We start from the raw sequence: 23,327 nt of genomic DNA, 5'->3' as shown, positions 1-23,327 counted from the left end.
AAGAATTTGGAAAAAGGCTAAGATATGTAGGGAGGGAAAATTACTAAGTGGTTTCTGTTTCATTCAGGAAAGTATGAAACGTATTAAGTTAGGATAGGTTGGAACAGGAGATAAATGCAGGAACCAGCCCAGGGATCATGGTCTCTCTTATGTCATCCCTGGAATCATAAAGGTCACAAGATGTAGTCTCAGATTGCACATTCAGCATGTGGTAGAATTAATGAACTAATTTTATCTATGGTCTTCTTTGTGCTGTTCTGAATGCATTCCAATTGGTGCTTTCAATTCCTGCCCTCAAGTGTCTACACTATATTTTCTAGTCAATACTTCATGTTGCTTTTATGTTCCAGACAAGAACAAGCTTACATCATCAGGGTGGCACTTAATGCCTTTCCAAATCTAAGCCCACAAACTTAACTTAGTTTATTCATTTTCTTCTAAATCTGGCATCTACTACCTTGGCATATCTTTATGTTTCACTGTATCTGGAGATACATCCAGGCAAATGCTTGTCAACTATGTTAGCTGCAACCTCACCACTTTTACTCCAGCTCATCCTTGGACTTTGGGTGTCCTCCTTTTACCTACTTAGATTTTCCCAGTCTCAGAACAGAAACCACCTCTCCAGATGTTTTCTGTCTATCCACCTTTCCTTGTCTAACTTGCATACCAGCACAGTAAGCACAGCACATGCCAAAGGATGCATTTTACTATTTATTGAATGAAAAATATATGTTGACTTTAAGCAAAATATACTTTCCTGAAACAACAAAACTCTCATGGTTTTCAAACTATTTCGTTATGGTCTTTACTCTTCACCACAAACTAGCTCTTTTCATAGCCCAATGTCTAGTCACACAAGACAGTAAGGGGAGGTAGGTACAGGAGACAAAATATTATTTTCTTCTTAATTCATGCTTCCAGTGGCCTAAAGCATTCCATTCTCATTTGCTGGATTTTTTCCTGTCTATTCAACACCCACCAACCCCAAAATAGATGATTCTCTTCCCCATACCAATAACTATACTGCCTTCTAATTAATTTACTTCTTAGAATCAGAGCTTTGTCCAGAAGAGACAGTGCCATTGCAAATATTTAATGTATGTTTATACACCCCACATAATTTGTGACCCTTCTAAACTTCACAAAGTAAGTACCTAATTGAAACTAGACCCTTTGTAGTGGTGGTCATATTCAGGAACCAAATTGCAATCTAAATTGTGTGGACTAGAAGGAGGTGAGGGTGGTGAAATTAAAAATTTGTCCAACTGTAGGAATACCAAATTTCTGCAGATATTAGGAAATATAAAATATTCATGGAAGACTTTGACTATTTCCCTTTAATTTAAAATAAAAGGTGAAGCATTTTCAGTATGTGAAATGCCCTGATATGCTGGAAAAATTGTAGGCAATGTCAGGTAGCCTAAGGCTTCTGCTCACAATAGTGCAGCCATTGTCAGCTGAAAAGAGTGGAATGGCAACACTGAGTCCTGAAAATTTGTCACCAGTTGCGGGGAGCCGCTCGTGACGGAGGGCTGCCGAGCACAAAACTTGGGCGTAAAACCCCAAAGTGCAGGGCGCCAGGCTCTGAGATTGAGGCTGCCGAGCACAAAGGTTGGGCCTAATCTCCCACAGTGCGGGGCGCCCGGCTCAAAGGTCAATTGAGTTAGAACAATCTCTGTCCTGCCACCTCTTTTACTAAAGAATGCACCAGGTGCGCTAATGCCTGAGGAAACATCTTTGAGCTATTAAGTCACAAAAGACCTTCGGAGGGAGAGATACAATTGGCACACAAATCAGTGATCCTTTTAGAGAACAATCACCTGAGTTGAATGTATCACCTGAGTTGAATGTATACGAGTCACGAGGTTAGGCTTTATTGCCTACGTGCAGGAATATATGAGCTAATGGGTTAAAATCATATAAAAGAACCACCTGAAATAAACTCGAGGTCCACTCTTGACCTAGCGTCTTGCGGGCTAGAGTGAGACCCTCTCAACCCCAACTTGTCTTGTCTTGCTGTCTTTTTGTTACGTCTTTCCTTTTCTCAGTCCTGCAGCACAGGTTTCTGGACCTGATCGATTGTCGGCTGGCTCCGACAACCAGTTGTGAAGAAAGCCTTTGATTATCTGGAAGATGGGCAAATGGGCCAGGGTAAGCTCTAGCAACATCCCACCAGTATGGCCCTTACCAAGAGAAGAAAAGAACCTGCTTGCAGCAGGAGATCTGTGTCTGGACAGCAGTGGTTGTTCCTACAACAGAAACATCAATCTTTTAATTTTATCAGCTCAACACTGATAGTGGCTATGTTGTTGCCTACATTAGCAGTCTGGGGTTCATATGGGCTGGTTCAGCAGCTAGATTCCAGCTCTCTTATCAGACAGTGGGTCTTAACATGATCATCTTAACAAGGTTCTATACTGATAAGTCAAAAGCTACAGTATAATTTCAAAATTAGAAATTCTAAGGAAGAATATTATTTGTCCATGTGTAATTTTCTAACTGGGAAAACTAGACCGTTGGCAAAAGAACAAATGTTGGCCTGTGCTTTGAAAACTTTTGTCCGAGCTATGCCCACTGAATTCTTCCTACTAAATATTACAAATCTGTCTACCAGTGTGTGTGTGAGTGAAGGTGGATTGTTAAGCTGTAACTAAGTTTGTCTTAGTTGAGTCATCAGTCAATTATTCCTCTGCATCTGGCAGAATCTCTGTGAATTAAGAGTTTTATTGAGCCACCAGAGTTTCTTCCGATCAGGTAGAGGTAGTTTATATTTCTCCCAGTATACTAATTGTTAACTATTCATTGAATCCCGAGCTGATGCTAGGGCCAACCAATGAACCCTTGAATTGGACTGAAGCATATACATTCTCCAGTCCCCAGAACGCAGCACTGGACTGTGTCTCCTCTTTAATTTAAGCTTATGTCTATGTTTTCATTTTTTTAAATTCTCATTGTTGACACAACTTATTTTGGCTTTGAACACCCATTGAATAATTTATAGAGACTGAACCACTGACTTATTTCTGTTCACCTAGTAATTGCAATAAACTTTTTTCCTTGGACTACCTGGAATAGAGTGGGCGTGGTCATCATTTTAAATGCGGTCCTCAGTCCTAATAATGGGGAACCTTTACACATCTTTGCCCAGCACTTGAGCAAGTATGTTTGTTCTGGATATCAGGGTTTGTCCTCACATCTCCTAATGCAACCATGAGTAAAAAACACATTGTTATCCAAAATCAAGTCTTTGTCAGTATTGCATTCCCATTGAAAAAGTTAAAAATTGTAGGAGTTCTGAGATTTTACCAAACTGAGATTTTTAGCAACCTAGCATGTTCCTTTCTAACAGATGCTGTCAGGAGATGAGACCATCGGTCAGAGACATTGAACATTATCAATCACAGCAAGAACAGCCAGTTTTAAATTTGTATTCCATTCTCTAAACTCAGATGAATTCACAGAATGAAATTTTGATGCCTACAGAAGCAGTGGGCTTTTAACATGAAGAAAGTTTAAGGCATGGTAAAACACTAATTTTATTAGTATCTTTATGTATAATTTATTAGAATCACTTATTTATTTGTATCTTTACCTAGGATAAGTATATCATGAATGAAGTTTAATTGTTGCAAAAACAATCATGAAAAATTACATGGAAAAAATAATCATTGAATTTCCATTTTTCCTTCTGCTTTTATTGAGATATAATTGGCATAAAACATTGTGTAAGTTTAGGTGCACAGAATAGTGATTTGTTTTATAAGTATCATGAAATAAATATCATAGCAAGTTTAGGGAGAATTCGTTATCTCATGTAGATACAATTTTAAAGAAATGCAATTTGTGTTTTGGTTGTGATGAGAAAACTTATGGTCAACTCTCTTAACAACATTCATATAGAACATAAAGCAGTATTAATTTTAATTTTCATGTTACTACGGGGCATCCCTAGAAGACGTTTATTTTACGGCTGTTGGTTTGTAGCTTTTGAGTGCATTAATCAAATTCTCCTTTCACAAACCCTGCCTCTGTTAACTACAAATCTAATTTTTTTTTCTATAAGTGTGTGTGTTTGTTTTTGAAGCATACTTTAGTCTATAACTCTGTGGCATTTTCTCTTACATAACATACTATTTGCCATTTTTGATACATTTCAAACTGATCACAAGAATAGATATATTTATGATATGTTGCTATTTAAACATATTTCACAGTTATTGACTATTCCCCATACAGTACATTTCTTGTCCCTGACTCATTTAATTTGCAACTGGAAAATTTTGTCTCTTAAATTTCCTCAAATATTTCTTTTTCTTCACCACAATTCCTTCCTTCTTGTGAGCAACCTGTTTCTTGCTATATCTATAACTCCTTTTCTGTTTTGTTGTAGTCATTTGTTTTAAATTCCAAATATGAGTAAAACCATTCTGCCTTTGTCATTCTCTGTCTGACTTATTTCACTTAGCATATTATCCTCTTGGTCTTCCCATTTGTTGCAAATGACACGAACTTATTCTTTTTAGAGCTGAGTAAAAACCCATTGTATTTTTATGTGTGTGTGTGCATATATATAAATATACATATATATATTTTTTTATTTTATTTGTATATATAAATAAATATAGATAAGTCTGTAGTTAATAGATGGGTTGATATATATGCTATAAACACACATCTTCATTATCCATCATCTATTGATGAGCAATTAATTTGCTTCTATTGCCTGGGTATTGTAAATAATGCCACAGTGAATAGAGGATAGAATTTATCTTTTCTGATTATGTTTTTACATTCCTGGAATAAGTATCCAGATATGGAAATGTTGAATCATATTTCATTTTTAATTTTTAGATAAATCTCCATACTGTTTTCCACAGTGGCATCATAAATTTACATTCACTCAAGCAGTGCATCAGGGTGCTTTTTCTTACATCCTCTCCAATATTTATATTTGTTATATTTTGATCATCGTGATTCTGACAGGAGTGACATAATATCTCATTGGGTTTTGGACTTGCTTTATTCTGATCGTTAGTTCTGTTGACCATTTTCATGTGCCTGTTGATTACCTTTCCCCCACTGTATATTCATTATTTGGTAATGGGCTAAATGACTATAACTTTCTGATTTCATTTTTAGGCATTCTGTTTTGTTCCATTATTCTGTTTGTTCTGTGCCACTACCATATTCACTACTGTAGCTTTGTATTATAATTTAAAATCAAGGACAGTGTTACAACCTCTTTGTTCTTTGTCAAAGTTGTTTGTGCTTTAAGTTTGTTTTCTTTTCTTTTTTTTAAGTGATTTCAACTCTTTTGTGTTTACATGCAAATTTAATAATTATTTTTTGTAAGTGTCTGAAAATGCCATTTGTATTTTGAAAGGCACTGAATTTAATTTGTGTATTTTCTTGGCTAGTTCTGTCATTTAAAAGATATTTTTTTCCTAATCTATGAACACAGTATATCCTTTCATCTGTTTGCATTATCTTCAATTTCTATTATAAATATTTTATAGGTTTCTGAGTATAGGTCTTTTACCTCCTTGGTTGGATACATTTCTTGATTTTTTTTAATAATGCAACTGTAAATGAAACAGTTCCCTCACTTTCTCTATCTGTTAGCTTGTTGTTAGTGTGTAAAAATGCAAGATTTCTGTATGTTAATTTTATATTCTGAAATTTTACCAATGCATTGATAAGCCCTCGTAGTATTGTGGCATCTTCTTTATGATTTCTGTTTAAAGTATTTCATCTGCTTATAGATTCTTTTACTCCTTTTCTGAAATAGCTATATTGTATTTACTTTTATTTTGGAAATCTATGGCTAGAATTTCCAATAAAATACTGAATAATAGTGGTAAACGTGAACATTCTTGTCTTCTTCCTGCTCTTACAGGGGATGCTTTCAGCTTTTAATCAGTGAGTGTCATGTTAGCTGAGTACTTGTCTTATACGACCTCCTTAACTGTAATGAGGTACGTTTCCTCATACCCATTTTGAGGAGAAATTTAATCATAAATAGATACTGAATTTGTCAAAAGATTTTAAGACACTTTTGAGGTGACCATACAATTTTTATTTTTTAATTTGTTAGTTTCGTGTATCATATTGATTAATTTGTGGGTAATGAATCAATTTTACATCACTGGGATAAAAGGGAGTTGATCATACTGTATCATCCTTTTAATGTTTTGTTTGCTTTGCTAATATTTATTGATGATTTTTGCATGTATGCTTATCAGTAGTATTTAAACTGAAATTTTATGAGGTATTTGTTCCTGTTTTAGTGCTAGTGTGATACAGAAATGCGGGGTAGGAAGCCTTCCTTCCTCCGCAAATTTTTGGAATTCTCTGAGAAGTATTTGTGATAGCTCTTCTCTAAATGATTGGCAGAAGTCACCTGTGAAGCTGTCTAGGCCTGGAATTTTGTTTCTTGGGAGATTTTGTTTAATTACCAATTCAATTTCATTAGGGATAATCTGTTAATATTTTCTACTTCTCATTCCATTCTGAGATTTGGTCTTTCTAAGAAATTTTCCGTTTCTTCTAGGGATTCCATTTCAGTTGGCATATAATTTGTTGTATCATCTTATGGTGCTTTGTGTTACTTTGATATAAGCTGTAACTTCTCATTTATTTTGGAGCTTATTAAACTGTACTCTCTTTTTTCTCATGAGTCTCATTAATGTTTATCAGTTATATTTATCTTTCAAAGGCCATTATGTAGTTTGTTTTGATGTTCCTTTTTTTAATCGTTATTTTATTTATTTATATTCTGACCTTTCAGTTGTCTTTCTTTCTACTAACAAGTTTGTTTATTATTTTGCAATATCTTTTGTTTGTAAGATTATGTTATATGTGAGAGATGTTTCTTACTTGTATAAATGGGATTGTTTTGTTATAAGCTTCACTATTAATACTGATTTTGCTATATCACATGGACTTTGTTTTTGTTGTCATATTTCTTCATGTATTTTTTCTTTGAATTATGCAGGAATACATTGGTTGCTTAATATTGTATGATTTATCCTCCACACTTTACAATTTTTCTCAGGTTTTCTTCTTTTAGTAAATTACTATTCTCACATAATCCATATGTTTCTTTACAAAACAAGGAGAAAAATAATAAAATTTATACAAAATTGTGAAAGACCCAAATTTTCTAAAATTACCTTTGAAAAATGAACAAAGCTGTAGGTATTATCCTCCCTGAATTTAGAACATACTGCAAAGCTACAGTAAACAAAACATCAAACTATATCACTGAAAGAGTCACATAGATCAATGGAACAAAATAAAGAGTCCTAAAATAAACACACACGTATATTGTCAATTAGTCTACAATGAAGGAGGCAAGCGTATACAATGGAAAAAAGGCAGTCTCTTCAACAAATAGTTCTGAGAAAACTGGACAGTACATGTAAAAGGTAGATGTAAGAGCACTTCCATCCATACTATACAAAATAAAACTGAAATGGATTAATTTCCTAAATGTAAAACCTGAAACTATACAATTTCTGACCAAGAAAAGGAGCAGAATTGCCTTTGTGATAAATCATAGGAATATTTATTTTTGATCTATCTCCTAAGTAAAAAAAAAGAAAATTAACAATAACAGGTTTTAATTATACTGAGGAAAAAATAGATGTACTATGTGATACAGTGATTCCACTTCTTGTATAAGTGTGAAATGAAAACCTTTTGCAGAGCAAAGGAAACCTTCAGCAAGACTTATGACAACACACAGAATAGAAGGAAGAGTTTCAGACTATGAAACCAACGAGATGTTAATATCCATAATGTATATATAGCATATTAGACTCAATATTTAAAAAACAAATACACCAACTTATAAACAGTTGAAGGATCTTCATGGAAACTTTTCAAAAACAGACATGTGGATGATTTTCATGCACAAAGAAACATAACGTTGCTATTCATTAGGAAATCATAAATCAAAACCAGAATGAAATATAATCTCACAGCAACCAAAATGACTGTTAAAAAATTCTTCAAATGACAAACATTAATAAGAATGTCGATAAAACGGAACCCAAGTAGACTGTTGTTAGAAATACAAATTGATGCATCCACTATTATAAAAGTGGGGACAGTGCTAAGAAAGCTAGAAATAGAAGTTGCAGCAATTCCAGTTTTTGATATAAATCTGAAAAAAAATGAAAACATTAACTTTAAAGGATATATTACCCACAACATTCTTAACAACATCATTTATAATAGCCAAGGATAGAAGCACGACTCAACTGCCCATCAACAGATGATTGGCTGAGTTGATGTGAGATATAGATAACATAATAAATACATAGTCATTCTCATATCAAAAAATAAAATTCTACCATTTGAAACAATGTGACTGGACCCAGAGAGTGTTGCACATAGGAAAATAAGACATACAGTGAAAAACACTCTATGTTACCAGCTACATGAGGAAACTAAATATATAAGAGAAATAATCATAAAAAGAAGAAACAGAATCACATATATATGTGTAGTGTACCAAGTAGTGGTTTACACTGGGGACAGGGAAGAAGGATGGGGAAGACAGAATTATGCAAGATTCTAGTTAAAAAATAGAGAAGCAACAGGGCTATAATTACAGCACAGAGAAATATTTTAATAATTTAAATGATTTTAAAGAGATTATAGGCATATATTATACTAAAATGTGCATGCATGTGGGAAAAACATTGAAGAAATAAACCCAGGAAAAACAAAATATTTTGTAGCACTCTGATATTAAGGGAGGTGATTTGTTCACTTTCTTTACTGTTCTTATAATGTCCTTATTAGAATTTAAGCTTTTAAATGAAAAATTATGGACTTTGAATAAAGTGACATAAGTTTAAACTATTTCTGTCTTTACCCTTAAATCTACAGTCAGTGAAACAATCACATCTCAACAAAAATAACTACAACACAAAACAATACTAGAGAACACATGTGTACAGCTGAAGTTTGGTGGGCTAAAACACATAAAGTTGGCTTAAATGAGGGAAAAGCAGTGTTGGTGCCTGCAACCAAGGCCCACTTACTAGGGTATCTGAGCCCACAGTTTCAGAGTACCCAGTAGAAACAGGGTCTCAGTGGTTCACAAATCTTCAGCCTCCAACTGCATCAGTACTCACGGTCACAGGTAACTAGGAGGGAGCCACAATGCAGACAGAATTTCCATCCTTTTGACACTCACACATTCATGACACTCTCCCTACTCCACATTCATAGTGGTAGAGACATTGTACCTTGCAACATTGGACATGGCAAAGGCACTTGCCTGATTCCAATGACCCACCTGTCTTTACACTATTCCTCAGTGTGTGCACTGAGTCTTTAGGGATATCAGATAAAAGAAAGGATTCAACGGCCCAGTGACAACAGTGGCATTAACTACCAGAGTTGTGTAAGGAGTGACAATGTAAGCAATCTTTTATCCAGACAGTAGCGACTGGAAAGTGCCATTTTGAAGTATTATCAGAGGTAGCTCAGATAGGTAAAACCAAAAATTGTGCAATATTGCAAACTACCAGAAAACAAAAGCAAGGACTCCAAATCCCAATCTGTGTTTTAGTGTCATCAGAGTAATAATTTACCAAGATCATGACCAATCACAGTAATATTATAGGGCACTCACACACAGAGATACAGGCACAGACACTGACACAGACACAGACACAGACACAGACACACACGCACAGGCAAACGCACACACATACACACACACACAATATCAACCCTGAAGGAAACAAACTTAAAGTCATGGAATATTGCCGTATAACTAATAGAGAATCCAAACAGATGTCATACAGATACTCAATACAAAAAACAAAACTCAGAAAGCAGTTTAGCTAGCTCATGAATAAAATAAATGATGATACAGATTACATTACCTAAGAGACTAAAACTATGAAACAAACAAACATTATTGGAGGACGAGACGAACTTAATAAATGATATGAATAATGCAACAGAAAGCATTGGAAGAAGACTGTCTTTTGGAAGAGAGATTAGCAAACTCACCAATACAAAACAAGAAATGATAGGGGAGGGCAGAGATATAAGATATTAAAAAGTGGTTTTGAAATGCTATTAACTAATAATTAGTAATGTTGAGCATTTTTATCACTTGCATGTTACCCTTCTCTATGTTTCCTTTGGAAAAATATTAACTCAGGTACTCTGCTCTTTTTTTGATTGGGTTTTTGTTTTTCACATTGAGTTGGGTAACCTAAATCCATGTTACATCTTCTAATCTGCATCTATTTACCCCTGGTCACTTGCACTATTTGCAGATAAGTTTTCCAATTACACAGGCAGTGTTTTCATTTCATTCAAGTGTCCTTAGCTGTGAAGAAGTTTCCAAGTTTATTTAGGTCCCATTTGCTTATATTTGCTTTTATTATTTCAGCCATAGGAGACTGATACAAGAAAATATTCTTATGATATATTTCCGATAGTGTATCACCTATATCCCCTTCTAGAAGTTTTATAGTATCAGGTCTTACATTTAGTACTCTTGGAGTTTATTTTTTTACATGATGTCAGGGAATGCTCTCATTTCACTGTTTTACATGTAGATGTCCAACTTTCCAAACAGCATCCATTGACAAGACTGTCTTTTCTCCATTGTGTAATCTAGCCTCTTTTAACATTGATTCATTGCTCATAGGTGTGTGGAATTATTTCTAGGCTCTCTATCTGATTTTATTGATTATATCTCTGTGCCAATGCCATGATGTTTTTATTACTGCAGCTTTGTATTATAGTAAGGAATCAGGGAGGTTTATATCTCCAGATTTGTTGTTTTTTCTCAAGATCATTTTGACAATTTTTAATGGTTTTATGTAAAACAGATTTATTTATTTTCTGGTTCTGTGGGAAATACTACATCTTCGTAACAGGAATTGCACTAAATCTGTAGGTTTCTTTGTGTAGTACAGCCATGTTAACAATATTAACTCCTTCAATCCAAGAGCACAAGACATCTTTCCATTTTATTGAATCATTTTTAATTTGTCAATTTTTTTTATTTTAAGTATATAGAGCTTTCATATATTTGTTGCATTTATTCCAATGTATTCAGGGGGTGGGATTTTAAATAGCATTGCTTCCAATGTCCATTTTATGGTGTCTCATGTTTAACATGTAGAAATGCAACAGACAATTTTACATTAATCTTGTACCCTGCTCCCTTGTTGAAATTACTTATTGTTGATATTAGTCTCTGTGGAGGCTTTAGGACTCTATGTAGATTGTTATGTCATCAGTACTGGTGAAAATTTTGCCTCTTTCTTTCTATTTTGCATTTCTTTTACTTCTTTTTCTTTCCTTTTCCTTTCTTCTTTTACTATGGAACAGAAGTGCTGAGAGTAGGAATCCTTGTCTTGTTTCCAAATTTACCCAGAAGGCTTTCAGCTTTTCCCCTAAGTATTATAAGTTGTTATAAATGAATTTTTGTGTGTTGAGAGATGTTCCCATTGTACTCTCTTTCATGAGAGTTCTGATCACGAATGTATGTTGAATTATGTCCAATACTTTTTCATTCTGTATTGACATGGTCCTCTGAATTTTGCCCTTCCTTTACTAAATATGTGTCATGCTGATGGAATTGTGTATGTCGAACCATCCCTGTGACTCTGGAAGGAATCTAAATGATCCTCATTTATAATCCTTTCTATGTATTTGATGATGTTTTGGGGGGATTTTTGAATATATATTCATCAAGGATATTGTGTTTACATTTTTTTGGGTTTTTTTGGTAGTGTTTTGACTAGCTTTGTTATCATGGTATTAGTGGCCTCATAGAATAACCTTGGGAATTTTCCTTCCTCTTACAATTTTTGAAATAGTTGAGAGGAAAGAGTTTGTATTGAAGGCATCTAGGCATTTTATTCAAGGCATGTTTTTAAAATTATAGATTTTATTTAACTTAACTGATTGCTCTTTTCAAGTTTTCAGTTTTCTTTTTATTCAGTGTTGGCAGGCAGTACGTTTCAAGAAATTTGTCCATTTCTTTAAGGTAGTCCAGTTGGTTGTCACGTAACTGCTCAGAGTGCTTTCATAATCTTTGTTTGCATTTCTGTACTATCAGAAATCATTTCTACTGTATCATTTCTTATTTTGCTTGGGTCCACTCTGTATTTCTTGATAAGCCTTGCTAAATGCTTATCAATATGTAAAAATATTTAAGAAAAAATAGCTGTTGATTTTATGAATTTTAATTTCTTTTTTAATTTTTATTTTATTTATTTTCAAACTAATCATCAAAGATTTCTCATTCTACTGCCTTTGGGTTTTGTTTCTTCTTATTTCTAGTTATTTTTGGTGGTAAGCTTTATCCTTTTTGTGAGTTTTTTCTTTTTCCTTGTAGAAACTGTTCTAAACTTCCCTCTTAGATTTGTTCTAAACTTCCCTCTTAGATTTGCCTTTGCTGCATCCCATACATTTGATGAAGCTGTGTTTTCATTGCAATTTTTCCCCAGGTATGATTTTATGACCTCTTTGATTTCATCATTGACCTTGTTTTATTTTATTTTTTTAAAGGATGAGGTTTAATCTCATGTTTGTGCTTTTCCTGTTCTTTTTTGAGTTGTTGCATAGTTTCATAATTTTGTGTATGGAAAATATTTGCTGTAATCTGTAATAGGTTAAAGTTCCTGAGGCTCATTTCATGACATAATATGTGGTTTATTCCTTAGATAACATCCTGTGCACACTTGAGAAATTATTGTGTTCTCCTTTTCTGATGCAGTGTCCAATAGCTCAGTTAGACTCAAATGATCTAATATGCCATTAAGAACTCTGTTTCCTTACAGACATTCTTTCTGAATGATATGGCCATCAGAATAGTGAGGTGTTCAAGCCATATACTATTACTGATTTATAATGAATTAATTCCTTCATGTCTACTAATATTTCTTTTTATACTTAGGATCTACAGTGCTGGGTCCATATATAATTTAATGAGTGTAATACTCTATTTTTATATTGATCTCTTTTTCTTTATATAATTTCATATTTATCTTTCATTGTGGCCCTTATTTTAAAACGTATTTTGTATGAGCTGAACATTGCAAACTGCACTTTCTTGTCATTCCCATGAAACATCTTTTCCATGTATTTCCTGGCTGTGTTTATCTTCCACCATATAGTGAGACTTATTGTGGGGGAGGCCAAGATGATGGATCAGAAGGATGCTTGTAGCTCAACCTTTCCCACAAGTGCACCAAGACTCACATCCACAGACCCACTCAGCTAACCAGAGAACCTACAAAACTCTGATAGAACAATGTCCTCTTCAAAAGATTAAGATGCATAAAATCTGGTAGAAGAAAATGAAGAATGAAAGAAGAAAAGGCAAAACAGATTGGGACAGTTCCCACAGGGAGGGAGCAGCAAAGAAAGACTGGCACTCATTCACTGGGTCTCCCCTCTCCAACTGAGAGGTCGGCAGGATGGAGGGGGCACCTCCAAGGATTGGACCTCTACAGAGTATAAGTTGACTGACAATACTAAGTTAAACAGGCACAGAGGATCCCTGTGACCCCGAATGCAAGATGCACCCTGGCAGCTGGGGGCAGGGCCATGCTGCCTGATCTGGGTGAAAGATGAGGATGGATGCACTGAGGCAGCCTAGGGGAATGGAGGGAGCTGTGTGCCATTGCTGTCGGTGCACAGGGGGGAATAACCTGGGCCCTCCATTTAACAACAGGGCAGACGTGTACTGGGAGGGGAAAGGTGCATTCCTCATCTCTGAAAAGCCACAAAACTATCTATGACAAGAAACCTGGGGCTCAGACACAGCCACCATAGCCTCTGGTGCTTTGCACCCTGGCAGCAGCGAGAGAAAAACCTGCATTCACTCCTAAGAACTTAGCAGCCTCAAGCACCAGATGGGGACTTGTCTACAGCCTGAGGCAGATAAGATCTTTCTGTCCTATTTCCTCAGAGAACTTGCTCTGTCAAGGCAAACAAGGCACTGGGTTTTGGTCCATATGAGTGACAGGGTACATAACAGTGGTGAGACTGGCACCCTGAGGGGGCTGTTGGCCACTGAACACTTGGGCTGGAAGGCAGCCCCTGACCATGTGGCTGGGAGAGGGATTGATGCACACTCCTGCCTGGTCAGTCTGAAACTTCTGAATGAGGCATCGGTCACGGCAGTGACAAGACAGCCAACAATAAAGAGAGCTGCTCCAGAACCACTGTTGGGAGTAGGAGTGATCTGCTTGTCGACAGGCCCTGGGAGCTGCACAGATAAGGGCCCCAATGGAGGGCAACTGGAATAAGCAAGCTGAGCTTCCAAACCAGGATGAATACAGAAAGAGTTCACATTAAAATTACACAGTCTCCAGGAGGACACTGACCACCCCCTTGTTTTAATCTGATTTTTCCTGTTCCATTTTCTATTACCCTCTTAATGTTTACTTCTTAGGCAATTGTAAATACCCCCTTTCAAATCCCATTGAAATTTCAAAAATATTTTTATTATTATTACTTTTTAAAACTCTGCTTCAACTTGCTCTTCTATTATGTATTTTACAATGTCTTCAAACATTTATTTCCCGTTCTTTAAAATTCTTTGTCTCCCTCTCTCTTTTAACTCTTTTTTAGTTGTATTACTAAATAGACATTAGGTAGATAACCTCCTTTAGGACCACAGTAGATAACTGATACTCCATAAACCACAGTGCCAGAGAGGTAGGTGCAAGATGAAGAAGCAGACAAACCATTCCCAATTAAAAGAGCAAGAGAAATCCCCTGAAAGAACGATCAGTGAAATAGACATCAATATCCTACTAGATCAAGATTTCAAAAAAGAAGTGATCAAATTACTGTAGGAAATAAAACATAGTGTTCAGACATATAAAATATGTTAAAAATGAAATGGAAGCTATAAAGAAGAACTGAGTAGAAAAGGTAAAACCGTTGACTGAGATGAGGAATGATCTAAAGATGTCACAAACTGACTAAACAATGCAGAGGAATGAATTAGTGACTTAGAAGACAGGACAATAGAAAGCAGACAATGAGAAGAGCTACAAGTGAAACAATGAGAAACAAATGAAAAAAGCATAAGAGACCTATTGGATAATAGAAAGCATGCCAATATTGGCATGATAAATTTCCCAGAAGGGGAGGAAAGATCAAAGTGGATTGCAAAGGTGTTTGAAAAAATCATGACTGAGAACTTCCCAAACTTAAAGAAGAAATCAGATATCCAAGTACAGGAAGCTCAGAGTGTCCCAAACAGGAAGAACTCAAATAAACCCTCAACAAGACATGTAATTAAGATGGCCAGAGACAAGGAGAAAGAAATGATCCTAAAGGCAGAAAGAGAATAGCAAAGAGTGAGTTACAAGGGAATCCCTATAAGGCACACAGTTGATTTCACAACAAAAATACTGCAGAACAGAATGGAGTGGCAAGATATATTCAAAGTCCTGAATGAAAACAATTATATACATTAGGATACTTTAACCAGCTAGGCTATCATTTATGGTAAAAGGAGACATAAAGAATTTCACAGAAAAGAAAAGCTACTAGAGTTTAGCAACACTAGACCCATGCTAAAAGATATTTTGAAAATTGTACTCTACAAAGAAAAGCAGCAGGATGCTACAGAAATATAAAACTCACGGCTGGAAGCGTGATAACTCAAGAATTACAAATAAAATAAACACAAAACTTGAAAGCAAGAGATACAAATCATTGAGAGTGGGAAAGGGAAGAAGGAAAATAGAGAATTTTTGGGGGGGGTTTTCCTTTTAAAATATTTTGTTCTCAGTAGGATGGTTTTTAGATCATGATACTATCAGTTTAATAAGATCAGTTATACCAATGGTCTAATAGACATAAAAAAGGGTAAAAACAAGACAAAAACTTATTCAGGGAGTCACTAATACTGAATAAATTTCATGACAATACAAAGGAAAATGACCAAACCAAAAAAGGCAGATGAAACAAACAAAGAGGAAATACCAAATCAACTGAAAAGTTAAGGTCAAAATGGCAATAAACACAAACATATCATCGATTATTGTAAGCGTTAATGGACTAAATGCTCCAGTCAGAATCATTGAGTGGTAGGCTGGATAATAAAGCAAGAACCTTCAATATGCTGCATACAAGAGACCCACTTCAGAGAGAAGGACACATATAGATTGAGAGTGAAAGGGTGGAAAAGCGTATTTCATACAAATGGAAAAGCCAGAAAAGCAGGTGTTGCAGTACTGATTTCAGACAAAATAATCTTTAAATCAAACGCCATAAAGAAAGATAAAGAAGGACATTTTATAATGATTGAAGGTGTGATACAAGATGAAGATAGCACACTCATAAATACATATGCAACAAATAGAAGAGTACCTAAGTACATGAAATAATTACTAACAGATATAAAAGGGGATAATGTTGGGAATCTAATCATAGTTGGAGATTTCAACACTGCATTAACATAACTGGACTTGTCATAGTTACAGAAATTAAATTAGGCAACATAGAAGTTAAATAATACAATAGAAATATTACACTTGGTGGATATTTTCAGAGCATTGCACCCCCACAAAATAGTATATACATTCTTTTCAAGTGCACATGGGACATTTTCCAGTAATCATGATATACATGGGCACAAAAGAAAGCTCAGCAATTTTAAGAAGATAGAAATTACCTCAAGCATCTTTACTGACCACAATGCCATGAAGCTAGAAATCAACAACAGAGAAACAAAGGAGAACAAAAGCAAAACATGGGGATTAAACAATATGTTATTAAGAAACCAAAGGGTCAATGAAGAAATCAAAGCTGAAATGAAAATATACCTTGAGAAAAAAGAAAATGAAAGCAAAACCACACTAAATTTATGGGACACAGCAAAAGCAGTGTTGAGAGGGGAGTTTAAAGCGATACAGGCCTTCCTCAAAAAAGAAGCACAATCACAAATTATCAATTTTTCCCATCAGGAGTATGAACTAGAAAAAGAAGAACAAAAAACCACAAAGGCTGCAGAAGGAAGAAAATCATAAATAATGGGGAGGAAATAAAAAATATAGTGTTTAAAATGACCCTAGGAAAAGAATCAACCAATCCAAAGGCTGCTTTTTCGAAAAAGCTAGTAAAATCGAGAAACCACTGGCCAAACTCAAAAATAAGAAAAGAGAGAGAGCACAAATATGGAAAATAAGAAAGGAGAATGGAGAATTTACAAACTAATATAATATAAAAACAGAATATCATACAAGAATATTATGAAAAGTTTATGGAACCAAACTGGATAACCTAGAGGAAATGGACACATTTGTGGAAACATACTGTCCACCAAAACTTAATCAAGAAGAAACTGACCACTTGAACAATCAGAGCACTAGAAATGAAATCAAAATAGCAATATAAAACATCCCTCCAAATAACAATCCAGAACAGGACGGCTTCACTGAGGAATTCTACCAAATGTACAAAGAAGAACTCATACCATTTCTTCTCAAATTCTTCCAGAAGTTTGAAAAGGAAGGAATCCTCCCAAAGTCATTCTATGAATCCACAATCACCCTGATACCACAACCAGGCAAAGACACTTCCAAGAAAGAGGATTATAGGCCAATATCACAGATGAACACAGACACAAAGTCCTCACCAAAATAGTAGCAAATAGAATCCAACAGCACAGAAAAATGAATATAATTCATGACCAAATTGGGATCATGCCAGGGACACAGGGGTGGTTCAACATATGCAAGTCAATCAGTGTAATACAGCACATCAACAAGAGAAAGGACCAAAACCACATGATCATCTCAATAGATGCAGGAAATGCGTTTGATGAATTTCAACACCCATGTATGATAAGAAAACTCACCAAAGTGGGCATAGAGGGATTATATCACAGCGTCATGAAAGCTGTAAATAACAAACCTATTTCCAGCATAGTACTCAACAGTTAGAAAGTCAAATTCTTCCTACTAAAATCTGGGAAAGTAAAAGGATGCACACTATCATGACTCTTAAACAAGATAGACTTGGAGGTCCTAGCCACAGCAATCAAACAAGAGAGAGAAGTAAAAGGTATACAAATTGGAAAGGAAGAGATAAAAGTCTCACTATATGCAGATAATATGTTACTATTTATAGAAATCCCAACAAGATAAAGAATGAATTTACTACAGCTGATCAAAGAATTCAGTAAGGAAGCAGGTTACAAGTTTAAGGTTCAAATATAAGTGGCATTTCATTACACTAATGATTCAGATAATACTATACAGCTATGTTCAACATGACAGCACTGTATTGGTAGATAAACATATATATAGGCCAATGGCACAGAATAGAGAGCCCAGAAATGAACCCACAAACGTTTGGTCAATTAATCTTAGACAAAGGAGGCAAGAAATTACAATAGATTAGAGATAGTCCATTCAGCAACTGGTGTTGGGATAACTGGACAGCAGCATGTAATTCAATGAACCTAGAACACTCCCAATGAAGCTAGAACATCATACATAAAAATAAACTCAGAAAGGATCAAAACTTAAACATAAGAAAAGATACAATAAACTTACAAGAGGAAAATATAGGTAAAACATTATCTGACATACGTCTCAAAAATTTTCTCGTAGAAGAAATAAATGCAATAAACAAATGAGACCTAATGAAACTTACAATCTTCTGCACAGTAAAGAAACCAGAACTAAAACAAAAAGACAACCCACGGAATGGGAAAATATTTGCATATGAAACCGTCAAAGGCTTGATCACAAGAGTATATAAGTAGCACATCCAACTGAATAAAAAAAATAAACAACCCAATCCAAAATTGGGCAGAAGACCTAAACAAGCAATTCTCCAAGGAAGACATACAAATGATCAAAAGGCACATCAGAAAATGCTCAATATCACTGATTATCAGAGAAATGCAAATCAAAACTGCAATGAGGTTTCACCTCACACCAGTCAGAATGGCCATCATTCAAAAATCCACAAATGACAAATGCTGGAGAGGCTGTGGAGTAAAAGGAACCGTCCTTTACTGCTGGTGGCAATGCAGATTGGTGCAGCCACTGTGGAAAACAGGATGGAGATTCCTCAAAACACTAGGAATAGACTTATCATATAACCCAGGAATCCCGCTCCAGGATATAAATCCAGAAGGAACCCCACTTCAGAATGACACCTGCACCCCAATGTTCATAGCCAGCACTACTTACAATAGCCAAGACATTGAAAAAGCCTAAATGTCCATCGACAGTTGACTAGCTAAAGAAGAGGTGGTATATTTATACAATGGAATAGTAGTCAGCCTTATAAACTGACAACATAATGCCATTTTCAGCAACATGGATGGTCCTGGAGAAAATCAGTCTAAGAGAAGTAAGCCAGAAAGAGAAAGGAACATACCATATGAGATGGCACATGTGTGGAATCTAAAAACAAAAAGAAGCCGAATAAATAACGCATAAATACAAAACAAAAATAGACTCGCAGGCAGAGAATACAAAGTTTTGGTTGTCAAGCGGCTGGGGTGTGGGAAGATATAGGCTGGGAGGTCAAAATTGTAGAATAGATAAACAGGATTTTACTTTATAGCACAGGGAAATATATAAAAGATCTTACAGCAGTTCACAGGGGAAAAAATGGGACAACTGTTTATATGTTCATTGTAACTACAAAATTGTGCTCTACAATGGAATTTGAGACAAATATGTAAAATGATTAAAAATCAATTAAAAAAAGTTTAAAAGGAAAAACATGATCCTAAATATGACAAGTGCAAATATATATTAGAGGGAAAAAACAACCATGCAAAGAGTAGTAAAACCAAAAATTTTGTTTTTGTTTTCTTTTTAACATAAACAAAATCAGAAAACCTCTAGCCAGGTGTATCATGAAGAAAATATAGATGCTCCAAAGAAATAAAGTAAGAAATAAAAGAAGAGAAATAACAATTGTTTCCACAGATATACAAAAAGGATCATTTTGTGAACACTTACATTCCAATAAACTAGACAAATTAGAAGAAATAGACAAATGTCTAGAAAGAGACAGGGATAAGGAGAAACAAATAATTTGAACAAACTGATTATTAGAAAAAAGATAGAATCTGCATTTAAAAAATCGTTAAACGTTAGTGCAGATTTAAACAGCTCCCATGCAAAACCGTACAGAAATACAAAGCAGAAATTATTCTTTTCAAACTATTCAAAAATAGTGAAGATGTGAGAAACTCACAAATTAATTCTATGAAGCTATCATCACCCTGATAGCAAAGCCAACAAACAAAATACAGGCGAAGAGAATTTCAAGTCAATATCTTTAATTGATATAGATGCAAACATTTTAAAAAATATCATTAGCAAACTAAATCCAGCAAAATCTAAAATGAATTATACACCTTGTAAATTTTAATTCATTGCAGGGTCATAAGAGAGGATGAAATTACATGAAATCAATCAGATTGATACACCACATTAACCAAACCAAAAGGGAAAATGATGTGGTCATCCCATTAAATCCATAAAAAGCATTTCACAAACTTCAACTTTTATTCATTAAATAGCAGCAACAACAGCAACAACAACAAGAACAACAGAAACAACAACAACAGAAAACTCTTACCAAAGTAAGATTCAGGAAATATATCTCAACATAACTAAAGTCATTAATTACAGACCCACAGACAACATAATATGCAAAAGTGAATAACTGAAAGGCAAATTAAGGAATAATAAAAGGATGTCCACTCTCACCATTTCTATTAAACACAGTATGGGAAGTCCTAGCAACAGCAATCAGACAAGAAAATAAGTTATTCAAGTTGGACTGAATGAAGTAAAACTGTTATTATTTTAGATGACATGATAATCTATACAGAGAACCCTAAAGATTCTCCACACCAAAATAACTAAATCTAATAAACACATTTAGCAAAGTAGCATGATTCATGATTAATATACAAAAACAGTCAATTTCTTTACACTAACAATGAAATATTCCATAATTTTAAAAAATCCACATTATATCAGATCAAAAATGAAAAGCCTAAGAAAAAAACCAAGATAATAAAATCTATAGGACGCTGATAAATAAATTTGAAGATGATGCAAAGAAATGGAAAATAATCTCAATGTCTTAGTACAGAGGAATTAATATTGTTAAAATATACATACTACAAAAGATCGTCAACAGATATAAAGTGATTCAGATCGAACTACATGATATTTTTCACAGAAATTTAAAAAGTCCTAAGATTTGTATGGAACTGCAAAAGAACCAGAACGGCAAAAGGAACTATGAGGATAAAGAACAAAGTTTGAGGCATAAACCATAATCCTCCCAGATCTCAGACTATATTATATAAACAGTAATCAAAACAGCACAATACTGGAAAATGAACAAACATCTATATCACTAGAACAGAACACAGAGGCAGAAATAAAACATCACACCTATGGTCAACTAAACTATGACAAAGGAAACAAAAACATACAATGCCTAAAACACAGTCTTCAGCAAGTGATGTTGAGAAAGCAAAAGAGCTACATGTAAATCAATGAAATTAGAACACTACCTCACACTGTATGAAAATAAACTCAAAATGTTTTTAATATCTCAATCTAATACTTGACACAATAAAATTCCTGGAAACTAACAGATGCAAAACAAAACATAAATTGCAGCGAATTTTTCAAATGTCCAGCTCCCAAGCTGAAAAGAGTAAAAGCGAAATAAACAAATAGGTCCTAATAAAAATTAAAACCTTCTAAACAGCAAAATAAGCAATATGAAAAGATGAATTTCCAAATGGGAGAAAACATTAGGAAACAATGCATTCAATAAGAGGCTAATTTCTATAATACACAAATCGTTCATACAACACCATTTCAAAAATCTACAAGCAACTAAGCCTGTAAATGAGCAGAAGACAAGTCTCCAAAGAAGACACACAGATAACAAACAGAAACATAAAAACATGCTAACATTCCTAATCATTATACAAAGGCAAGAAAAAATAAAATAATGTTTTACCTCACACAAGTGAGAAGGGCTGTCATCCAAATCTCTACAAATAATAAAGACTGGGAAAGTTGTGGAGAAAAAGGGACACTCCAACACTGTTTGTGGGAATGAAAATTGGTGAAAGCACTTTGGAAACATTTTGGAAGTTCCTTTAAATAATAAAGATAGAACTATCATATGATCCAGCAATCCCACTACTGCGCATGTAAAGCATAAAACCTGAAAACAAAGAATCCTAAGGTAAAACTTAAGAAGTACACTCTGAAAATGGACTTACCTTGATTCTACATATGTCTCCTCTGGCAAGGGAAGCAGAAGCAAATCTAACAAAATACGATTGTATCACTCTAAACAGATTTACACTGCAGAAGAAATGATCAATAAAATTAAAAGTCAACCAACTCACTGGGAGAATATATTTTCAAGTGATATTTTCCAATCAAGTGTTAATATCCAAATATATGGCAAACTCTTACCCGACAACAACAACAAAAAAGGGCAAACAATCCAATTAAAAACAGTGTCCATACGAACTGAATAGATAGATTGGAATCAATTATCTGTAGAAAACATCCAGTTGGCTAAATGACACATGAAAATATATTCAGAGTTATAAACTATTAGGTAAGTCATAAACCAAAAATGAGACAAGACCTCACACTTGTCAGAAGGTTCTCATCAAAAAGAAAAGAAATAGATGTGGGTGAGATTGTGGAGATAAAGTAACACCATGGACACTGTTGATAGGAATGCAAAGTATTGATTCCATTGCATATATACATCAAATTTTCTTCATCCATTTTTCTCTCTAGGGATGTTGGGTTTGTAGGCCCCTGTCTGAAGGCTCTAGAGAATAAGCCCATGGGCTGAACTGATAAACAAGCTGTGAGGAATGTCACATATCCAGGCTGGATAAGAAACGGCCTGCTCATTGTATCCAGTATGGATGGCTGGATAGCCTATGCTGGGTAAGATCCTCAGAGGAGGACAACCTAAGACAGGCACAGCCGGCTTGTTAAGAGATGGCCTACTTAATGAATTTCCGTGATGAACTTTAAAGCAATCCTTGATAATTTAACATCCTGTGCTTACTGGAGGAGCATGGGGACATAAATAGCTTAAGATTATTAACATTGTTATTACTTAGATGATATGTGAGTTATTGTGCATGTCCTGTAAAAATGCTTCTTCTAAGAATAAATAAACAGGGAACTTCTTCGCTTCTCTCCACACAGTGTTTGTGTGTGTATGATATCTTGCCACTGACAGGGTTAGTTTAATTTGTTGGGAGTATCTTA

General features: G+C 34.7%; 1 long non-coding RNA gene across 1 annotated transcript in view; it reads right to left on the bottom strand.

Annotated features, from left to right (window-relative positions):
* Positions 1-1,675: 1,675 nt before the first annotated feature.
* LOC140695254 (uncharacterized) overlaps positions 1,676-23,327 on the bottom strand; it is a 40,978-nt gene continuing 19,326 nt past the window's right edge. The window contains exon 2 of the long non-coding RNA XR_012070949.1: positions 1,676-1,841. This is a non-coding gene — a long non-coding RNA (uncharacterized lncRNA). The remainder of the gene's footprint in view (positions 1,842-23,327) is intronic.

The sequence above is a fragment of the Vicugna pacos genome, unplaced genomic scaffold (genome assembly GCF_048564905.1).
Source record: "Vicugna pacos unplaced genomic scaffold, VicPac4 scaffold_192, whole genome shotgun sequence".
NCBI classification, from domain to species: Eukaryota; Metazoa; Chordata; class Mammalia; order Artiodactyla; family Camelidae; genus Vicugna; species Vicugna pacos.
Note: the sequence above shows the minus strand (reverse complement) of the source record. Positions and strands in the feature narration are given on the sequence as shown.